Genomic DNA, 11,802 nt, shown 5'->3' on the forward strand with positions numbered 1-11,802 from the left:
TAATTCAATCAATAATCCAATCTCCACCATCACAACCCTCTCAATTTTCTTCACAAAAGTTGGTCTCATCCACAGGGTATAATTTTCTTCTCATTCAATTCTTAGATCAATTAAAATATTTCCGTCTATTAATTAAGAAGGAATTATGAGAATCTTTCTAAGTTCTTCTTTAAGATCAATTGCATTTATCATAACTAATCTTTTTTTCTCCTTCAAATAAAAATATTTCCAAATTTTAGTTGAAAATCAAGCATGTCAAACAATTGAATCCTCATAACATTCTTCAAATGAAAGGAGTAAAATCAAATAAATCTTTCTAAAAAATAAATTAATAGAAATTGTAGTCCATTTTTAATAATCTTCAATATAATCACACTCTAAACATCCACATATGAAATTTATGTGTAAAAATTTCCCATTAGTCTCCATACAATAACCAATGGAGTGGGGTGTTGAATATAATTAAATACTGCAATGGAATTAAGAATGGTAATGAGGTAGGTCAGGGTGAGATCACTCCTCCATTTTCACACAAGAGATCAGGATTTGGACGAGTTTTTCCCCGCCAGAGGAGGGAGGGTAACGGGTCAACTGTATATAATGAGTGGAGGATGCAGAAAGATTCATCACTTTGTCCAGTGACGGGTCAACTATTACATAAGATATGGTTATATAATCCAACCATTCTTTTCTTTTTTTAAGGCATCCAACCATTCCATTGAAGACTTGAGTGTATTTAATATTTAGTTGCCATTCTTTAATTTTTGAAAAAAAAATTAAACAAAAGGGTACTGCAAACCTTCTGCACACATTATAAGGTTATATTTATTTATTGATTTATATTTAAAAATGTTTATATTAATTTGATCTGATATAAAAATTTAATTCGAAATCAGTTAAGAAAGTCAATTTGTACCTAACATATGACGCCACAATTTTGACTCAGTGTTGGGTCTATAGAATTACCCGCCGTTTTGTTTTGATTTATACAAGCAAGCTGATAAATTGTGTAGGCAAAAATTCATGTTTTTTTAGGATTAATGTTAAATGGTGTTCGTCTTGAGTACTTATCTTTATATGTTAAGAAAATTTAATATATATATATATATATATATATATATATATATATATATATATATTGTTAGAAGAAAGAATACAAGTAATGAAGAAAAGGATATTACATCTATTTATACATGAGAATATGAACTAATTTGGACAAGAATAATAATTGCTATAATTATGCTACACAAATCTCCTATAATCATGCTGATTGCTGTAATTATGTTACACAAATCTCCTATAATCATGCTGATTGCTGTAATTATGCTAACATATATAAAGAGTAAAAATTATTGAGTAAAATTTGACACTTAAATCCGTGACATTTGATATAATTAAAAAATAATAATTTTTTAAAATAAAATTTATTTTAATTTATATTTTTTTATAATTATAAATTTAATTATTGGTATTAGATTATACTAAATTAACTTAATAATCTAATCTTTATAAAGTTTGAAATTTCATTTTAATTTATTATTTCTTTAATTATAAATTTATTTATTAGTATTAGATAGTGTTTAACTTAATAATCTTATTTTATTGAGTTTGAAATTTCATTTTATTATATTTTCTGGTTATAAATTCAATTTCTATCATAGGTGTTATTATAATTAAGAATTAAAAATTAATATATTAAGAATACATTTTAATATTAAATTCATGTGAACACTTCAACTTTATTTTCTTATGACTATTAAAAATAATTTAACAGGAATGTTAATAAATTATATTTTTTTATTTTAAAGATATATAATCTTTAATCATATTTTTTATTTAATGCATTCACATAATTTCATTATCTTTTAGGTATTTACTAATTATTTTTTAAGCTACGAATTACAAGTCTATTTTTTAAGAATAATTGTTTATAGGATTTCTCCTATCTTTGTTTTAATTTGACCAATTATTTTAATTTAAATCAAATACCACTAAATTAATATATTTTTGATGTAAATTAATATGATAACTTTTTTTTTTCCAGATAATAAATGAAAGTTCACGTAATTTAAGTTAAATAAAAACTAAAAATAAATAATTTAAATTATTATTACATAACACGTGAGTAAATGATTTGTTTGAAAATAAAATAAAAAAGTTTACACATTAATTTTATATTTAACGTAAACCAAAACAAATCAAATTACTAATCATTGCCTTAAAAAAATATTGATAATAACTAAAAAAAAATTAAATGGATTCAATTGAAATTTAAACTTGAGCTTTACAATTTTGGCGACGACTCCAACAACTCTCCATCGAATATTCGATCATGATATGATTGATCAATGATTAATAAAATAATTTCCACATCTATTAATATATATTAGTGTTTTTAAATTTTTCCTTTAATTTAATTTTTTATAAATTCATTAAAAAATCGGCATTAGCATAGCATTGGGACATCAAACACCAGTGGATGGGTGAGGAGAATAAACTAAGCGTACAGTTTGTCGAGGAAGCGTTTGCTTTGATTATCTAAAAGTTAATTAAAAAATATTTAATACAAAATAATTTATATTTTATTTTAATTATAAATTTATTTTTTAATTTTTATATTGTATTGATATATAAATTAATTCTAATTAAAATTAAATTTATATGTATTATGTAAATACTATTATAAGCTTTATATATATATATATATATATATATATATGCGTGTATGTGAAAATTCTTATCTAGACTCAATGTATATATTATGAATTCAAAATATAAATATGTGAAATTTTTATATTTAATAGATAGATTTCACCATATATTTTATATATTGAAAACCAAGTCTAAATAAGAAAAATCATATATATATATATATATATAAGTAATACAACAAGGAAAGTATTGTAACAAAATTTTATATTCGTTGAATCATAAAAATATCTAATTAGTATGTAATACATGATAAAATTATATGAATTTAAAATTTTTAAGTAATATATAATTACGTATAAAGTATATAAAATAAATTATATATAAAAAAAATTAAATAGATAAATATGTAATATTTAAAAAAATTAATAATTAATCCAATAAGTTAATCTTGAGTTTAATTATAAAATTAATATAATTAATAAAATGATTATTTTAAAATGGTGTATTATTGAAAGTTTAAAAATGTTAATATGTGTATATATAAAAAAATAATGATATTTCAATTTTTTAATACTATAATATTATTTTAACTTAACAAATAGTGAGTACATATAAAAAGAATTAAAAATTATATTTTGATTATAGAATTGTTATTTCAATTTAATAAATTCATATTTTTATATAAATATAAATTGATATTTTAATTTAAAAAAAAATCTAATTTTCATATGAATATAAGTATTACATCATTTAATAGAATTTTTATTTATTTAGACTCAACAAATTTCTTTATTAAAGTTTGACATTTACTTTTAAAAAAATAATTATAATATATAGAAATAAAGTAAAATAATTATATGTTATTAATTTTTTTCTTATATTGAAATAAACCAAAAGAATTAAGATAAATTAGACATAAATTTTTTATATATTAACCTAAAATTGAATTAAAAATAATACACGTAAAAATAATATCTTTATATGATAAATTAAATAATTAATTGCAAATATTTATAAAAAAATATTAAATATTTAGAAAAGTATGATTTCACTTAAAAAAAATCAAATAAAAAACAATTAAAATTAAAAAGATCAATATTATATAGCATTGTACTAAATTGAATGTATTTTATTATTATATGTAGAAAATCTTAAACAATGTTGAAAAAATTTAGACTTCCCATGCTAGATATATATATATATGTTTTATAAATATTATAAAATGCTAAAAGCTAAATGTTGATAGACTCATTGTTTCATTATTGAAGAAAAATTTAAGACAAAAGTATATGAATTAACAAAATAACAAATAATTAAATTTATATATTTATAAAACACTTATAATTATAAAATTATATTATAATTCATAATAAATTTCACCTTTATCATATCCATTTACAAATTTATAATTTCTTATTACTATTCATATACTTTATTTTATTAACTTAAATCTAAAAATGTTAATAATAATAATAATAATATTATTATTATTATTATTATTATTATTAAATTATAGATATATAATGAGTATAAAAAATGTGCGGTATATATATATATATTCATTAGAAATGTAATTCTTCAATATATACATATATCAAAATCTTGTAAAAAGAAATTGAGTGTGATCAATTGACCCATTTATTGCAACGTGGCTCCGCCCATGGCACCAAAACTTCATTTCTTTTCCTCTACTTTCACTGCAGCTACTTTAATTCAAAAATCCTATTTCATAATTCTACAGTAATGGTTTAAGTAAATAGTGAGTTGGTAAGAAACCTTTATATAGACTCATTAATCGAATTTAATAGTTGATTGGTTGGCTAAATCATTAATAGGCCACTATATATATATATATATTTATTTTTTTTATTTTTTTTTTTTTTACAATAATATTGATGTACATATTAACATGTACCATTTCATATGAATGATGAAAAATCCTCAATCTGATTTCTATTTTTTATTTTCTTCTCCGATCTTTCATGGATGGATCATAATCAAATAACTTGGAGAAAAATCTAATATATATGCAATAATTGGTTGGTGGGCGACGGAAAGCAAAAGCAATAATTGTGAGAGAAAGAGGCTCTTTACGTGGAAATGAGTACTCCTGATCAGTCACCCGTCCCTACTGGCTGGAGGCATGGGTATATGTATAGTATAATAACTTGGTGACTCGCACTTTGCTAGTGTCTTGTCTCTCTCTTTAGCATGTGAATTTGCACTGCTAAATAGCTACCCTACAAACTACATTTCTTCTGCTCTGTTTTCTTCTACTTCTTTCTTTTTCTTCCTTGCCCTTATGGTATAATGAGAGTCTGAAATCAATTGAACTAACTCCTTTCTACATTCACCGTAACAAAATTACCTCATATACAAAAGACCATCACAGAGAATTGGGAAAAATCAAGTCAAGAATATCGGCAAATATTGTCCTTTATTAGGGTGGCGTATGCTGTCGGATATTCAGATTCCTTATTTTTCAGAGGAACTTTATGACGCACATGGGCATTGTGGTGGGCGTAGCTTGTTGGCCCATGCGTCCTGGGCACGTCCCTTTCTCAACCGCTTCAGCAAATTTAACTTTCATGAAGTATTTATCATCGCCTTCAGGCTTCAGTTATCAATTGGTGATGATTACTATAAATTATATTCTCGTGATAAATAATCATATTTTATGGCTTTTAAAATTAATTAAACCATGATTATAGCATAGCAGTTGAACTAACTTGTCCAGTGCATGGCTAAGGGGATCAAACCCAAATAAAGCATATGATATGATAGCTTATAGCTCAATCAAAAAAGGTACTGATGGATAAACTGTTCCACAACTAATTTTTTGATTATATTTGAAGAATATATATATATATATATATATATATATATATATATATATATATATCAAGGAGGAGTAATTAAGAGGTGGGGATTCCTAAAAAAAATTGAGAGGTGAGGAAAAAATGTAGGCTCTATGGGTAATATCAGTTGTTTTAATAGTAATTAGTTATTTTAATAGTTATCAATAGTTTTATTAATTATTAACTATTAGATATTAGTTGATAGTAGTTAATTATTTATACAATGATTTAAAGTAGAAGTGTTCGATAAAAATAATTATTAAATTAACTATTAAATATAAAAATAGTTTTATCATTTTGTTGACATGGTCAAAATACTCCCTCAACCTCTAAAAGTTAAAAGGAGTAATTTTTATGAACTACTCTCTCAACATCTAAATATTAGTATAAACACTATATTATCAAATAGTATAAATAAGAAAAGTGATATTTTGACTATAGTTAAAAAATTAAACGTTATCTTAAAAATTATTGTCAAACAAGGTCATAATATTATCTCCGTCTCATTTTAAGTATTTTTTTAAGGTTTTTACATAATAATTAAAAAAAATAATTAGATAATAATACTTTTATAGAAAAAAAATATTAATAATGTACTAAAATACTACTGTATTTAATTAAGATAGAGAAAAGTGATAAGAAAAAAATAAATGTATTAAAAATAAATAAAGTAAAAAAAAAGTTAATGCTTCTTTAATTCTCTAAAAAATCAAATAAAGTATAATTTTTTTTTTTAAACATAACTTAAAATGAAATATAGAAAGTACTTATATTTGTCTTTGCAGGGAAGTGACACAAGAATTTATGTATTTGTTGGTGGAAAAAATTCTCATTAATTAAAGTTTTAAAGTTGTGGTTGCAATTTGCATTTACCATCAACTCCCAACTGCATAATGAAATTGCTATTCAGAGCAATAAAGCAAATACGCCCTCAGCCATGTGCTTTTTCCTTACTTCTACTACCCACTAGTAATTCAAGTACTGTACTACCTTGCAACTAATTGTCAAACTAACCAACCTTTTATTTAGGGTAGTTGGAAGGAATTTAAGGGCCCATTGTATTCTGTTCTTAAATTGTTCTGTTTGTTTTGTTTCCATTGCTATTGACCTAGTATTATTTTTAAAGATAAATTATTGGTTAGTCTTTAAACTTTGTTATTATTAAGATTTTTATTTTTCATTTTTATATATATAATACAATTCAAACTCAAAACCTAACAGCACTCATCCATTTTTTTTCAATTTCTTAATATTAATTAATAGTAAAAATATCTTAATACCTTTCATCCACGTCTCATATTATATTTGTCACGACTTAATCCCATGGGCTAGACCGGCACTAGGACTTGCGCTAGCTTAAAGTCCCTGAGACCTTTAGTAAGTCTAACTATTCCTTAACCCAATCCTAAGGCCATATTGAGCCCAATTTCAAGAAATAAACCGGGCAAAGTCCGACCATAACATGAACCATCCAATGAAAAGTTTTTTACTCATCCGACCTGTAAGCATAATATATATCAATTTGAAGAGCTCAGCTCACCCTCCATATACTCATCATATCATAAAATCAAATGAGAGTTCAGCTCACTCATCAAATCCAATCATACATGCATTTAATAGATTTACAGATTCGACATGGTATTATATTACAAACCCAAATCAAATAAAATACATCTAACACATGCGGAGTTCTAGAATTTAGTAAAGTTATATAAAACATAACCGATATACTAAATGACTTGCAAATGAGAGAGGCAGGTTAAAACTCAATAAAAAATCTTCGGTATCTTGGAAAAATAAGGTGAACAAGAGTGAGTGCTTAACTCAAATAGTAAAATACTGATTTTAAATACAATTTCAATAGCTATCTAAGGCTAGTGCATCGTAAGGGATGGAATGTAACACCTTCAAAGATTTCATACAAGTCATATCACAGACAACAAGAAGGTAATTTGAAGCACTCACACACCCATATAATGTTCAAACAATATATATATATATATATATATATATATATATATATATATATATATATATATATATATATGCTGATCCCCTAAACAACTATCTTAAATCCAATCTCTGCCAGCGAGTACATCTCAAGTCGGACTTTTTCTTAATAGTCCAAATGTAGGGGCCTGCGAGATCAACTTGAGCAGTGCCTACCCCGTCTTAACCACAATAGGATCGGGTCCCAGCGAGTCAAGCTCCAACCGCGTCTACCCGTCCTGCCCATATCCAATATTACCACACACAGACATTACACACGCACACAGGTCCAAATTACCATAAAACAACATCCATATTCATTTTATCAATTAAAAATGAAATATAAAGCGTGCCTAGTATTTAACTACGTAAATATATATTTATAAATAATGCATGGGCATGCCTGGAATATATATAATATTGAAATTATAATTAAAATTAATATTTTACTCACAGACATAAACCGAGGTCACTGATATAGCTGGGAGGAGAAGGAAGGCTACTCCAACTCATATGACAATTACATTATAATTATTTAATATAATTGACTCAATACAAGCTTAAAAAAAAACCAAAGACACATTAAGTTGTGCCAAAAATCCGGCAGAGTTTTCTCTATACCTAGCACCTACCCAACTTGCAAAAGGACTAAAAAATACACTTCTATATCCACAAGTCACACAACCATATTTCAATCACATCACATGGCCCCTCTTGGCCCATTCACAAGTCACACAATCATATCTCAATTACAACTAACTCTTTTTGCAAAAACTACCCAAATGAGTTTTTAAAAATTTAAAATTTTGCCCAGCGGTTCTTAGCAATATTACTAAGCTAATACAAAAAGAATTATAATTTTCTAACTATCTACGAATATTTTATAGATTTTCAATCTAAACCCGAAACTAAATAATTAAAGAAACTTAGGGTTCAGGCTTACCTACACCAATTCTGATACTGGAAACGTATCCGGGACGTCTGAAAATGGTGGGGTAGCCTATAATATTGACCCAGTTCTGAAGTAGCTTCTGCCGCCTGTCTGTCCAGACAAAAAATGCAAACCTGATTGACAGTCGAATTTCTGCCAATCAAATGTACCTACTTGAAGCCCATAACACGGGAGTTAATACATAATTTTTATGGAATTTATTAAGCTCATTTAATGTCTAAAAAAAACACTGTGAAATTCCATCCGACCTACAGAAAAACGGTGTAAAAAAATTTTGAAATGGGTATTGCCGCGAAGCTCTCATCGAAGGGAGCACTCCAGTACTCTCGAATTTTTCGTGGGGTTCACGGTTTGCAAGAAATTTAGTCCAAAAGTTAAAATAGGTTAAAATATCTCAGGCAAAAATTGGATAAACCGCTCGATGGATTTGGGTATTCTTGGTATCTATGGAAAGCTCTCGAGGTGTAGATGATGTTTGGAACAAGACCTGGTCCAATTGGTGGCCGGATCTGCTAGAATCGACCTTGGAAGCTAAAATAACTCGCGCGCAGAAGGGAGCTTTGGTGCAATTTTCGGGCCAGCTGGGGTGTCGGCCGGCAGCGAAGAGACGTCCTGGAGGTGCGCTGGCTACCAGTGAAGGCTGGGATGGTGGCTAGCCGGCGAGGGGAGGAGGGAGGAGAGAGAAAAAGGAGAGGGAAGGGAGGGCAGCAGGCGCGACGCAGGAGAGGGAAGGGGAAAAAGGGAAGAGGCCAGTCCGATTCGATCAGTCTAACTCGGTCGGATTCAAAATATCTTAAAATTGAATTTTTACTATGCCTTGGGACAAAAAATGAGGTAAAAAAATTTCGCACAAATTTTTAGAAAATTTAAAAAAATTTGTAGAGTCAAAATATATTTTTATTTTTGCCACGTAAACTTTAAATTAATTTTTAAAAATCATTAAAGTTTAATATTTTCAAAAAATCAAACCCGATTCTAAAATTTCAAAAATTAAAAAAAAATTCTCAAAATATTTAATATAATAAAATACTAATATTTATATATAAAATAATTATTTAAAAATTTAAAATATTATAGTATTATTAAATAATGATAATTATTATAGGCGAGATTTATTAAATTTTATCTCACTCACTCTTAAGTATTTTAATGTAAATTATCATCTGATTATTTAAGAATTATCTTTTATAAAAATAACAATATTATTACAAATTAAGATTATTATGTATATAGGAAAAAATCCACTACCTACTAACTGAATAAATTAATACATTGATAATTTTTGAATGGGGAATTTTTTCAGAAATAAAATTTTGAAGCAATATGATCAATTTTGAAAGGTGATAAGATGAAAGTGGGACCGGTGGTATGAATTGGTAGCGAGTTGCGAGGTCCTATTAGAAAGGTATGCTGATCATCATTTACATAGAATAAGATGTAACTATGATAGGTAAAGAGAAAAGCTCAATCATCAAAGTTAGCAAAAAAGAACAAAAGCAACATCTATGTAGAATTGTGGATTTCCATGGTGATAAATGCAATAATTAATTGAGGTCAAAAGGCCTTGATTATTGCGAGAAATATAATCCACACATCACGGCACATTTTGTCATGCCGGTGTACAATGACATAAACTAAAAAAATCAAGCACCTGCAAATGTTCGGCAACAGTGTTTAGTATTTTTATTTAATCAAATATTAAATTTTATATATATATATATACAATTTAATGATATAATATTTATTAATTAAAAGATTATTTAACTAAAGTTACAAAAATTAATTTATAAACATCAAATATTTATTCATCATAGGGAAGACTCTATCAATTTCGGCAAAACCTAGGGTGTCTTTGATCTTTTTTCTAATCTTGTATCTAGTCAATATATTAAATAATTGCTATGGAATTTGTCAGGTGAGTCGAGACAGCCTTCTTCCTCCGCCTAGCCGTTGTAGTGATCTTGGTTTAAATCTGTGAGTAAAATATTAATTTTAATTATAATTTCGTTATTATTATATGTTCAAGTATGCCCATGCATTACTTATAAATATGTATTTATATTGTTAAATACTAGGCACATTTTATATTGCATTCATAATTGATGAAGTGCCATAGATGTTGTTTGTGGTAATTTGAAGCAGTGTGCGTGTATGGCGTGCGTGTGGTATGGTATTGGATATGGATAGAACGGGTAGACACCGCTTGAGAGACACTCGCTGGGACCCCGCACTTGGTTTATTAAGCAAAAGTCCGGCTTGAGAGACACTCACTGGCAGAGGTTGGATTAAGAGAGCTGTATAGGGGATTAACTCTCATATATGTATTGTTTGTACAGTGTTAGGTGGGTGAGTACTCCAAATTGCCTTTTTACTGTTATGATGTGGTTTGTATGAAAATTAATGATGATGTTGCATTTCCATTCCTTATGATGCATTAGCTTTAGTTAACTATAGAAATTGTGATTAAAATTAGTATTTTACTCTCTGAGTCGAACGCTCATTCTTGTTCATCTATTTTTTCAGGCTACAAGAAGAATTATTTGTTGTGACTAACCTGCTCTTCTTCGTCACATGTCCATTAATAATATTTAATGTATTTTTTTCAATTGAGTTAAATTTTAGATTCCGCATATGTTAAAAGTACTTATTTTTATTTTGGGCCTGTATTATAAAAGTTATGTCGGACCTATAAAATTGTTAACTGTATGTATGACTAGATTAGATGAAGGAGCTGAGCTCCCCAATTTATTTTATATTGTGGTTACAGGTCGGGCGTGTCAAAAACTCCCCGTTAAATGGTCCATTTTATGGCCGAACTCTGTCCGGTTGAATTCTTGAAATTGGGCCCAAATAAGCCTTAAGATTGGGTTGAGGAATATTTAGGCTTGCTACGGGCTTCGGGAGCTTTAAGCCAACCTAAGTCCTAGTGCAGGTTTGATCCATAGGTTGGGTCGTGACATTGACTTTATATGGTTATAACACTATAATTTTTTAACTTTAAAATGTAATATAAAACCTCATCAAATTTCAAAATTTTCAGTTAGATACTTAAGTGAACAACTTCAGCGTGGTATTTAGTCAGCATTTGTCTCTTTTTTTTTATGCAAAGTGTAAAATTATTTTCTTCATATGTGAAAAATTATTCTTTCTATAAAGAGAAAAATAATTTGATTTACACATAATTTAAGAAAAGAACGAAAAATACTGACTAAGTGTTACGTTAAAACTATTTAGATAAGCGTATAACTAAAAAAATTAATAATTAAAAGTTAAAGATATTTTATTATATAAAATTTAAAAATTAAAAAAATATAATTTTGTAACTATATATATATAAATTTAGGTACAAGT

The sequence above is a fragment of the Hevea brasiliensis genome, chromosome 3 (assembly GCF_030052815.1).
Source record: "Hevea brasiliensis isolate MT/VB/25A 57/8 chromosome 3, ASM3005281v1, whole genome shotgun sequence".
NCBI lineage: Eukaryota > Viridiplantae > Streptophyta > Magnoliopsida > Malpighiales > Euphorbiaceae > Hevea > Hevea brasiliensis.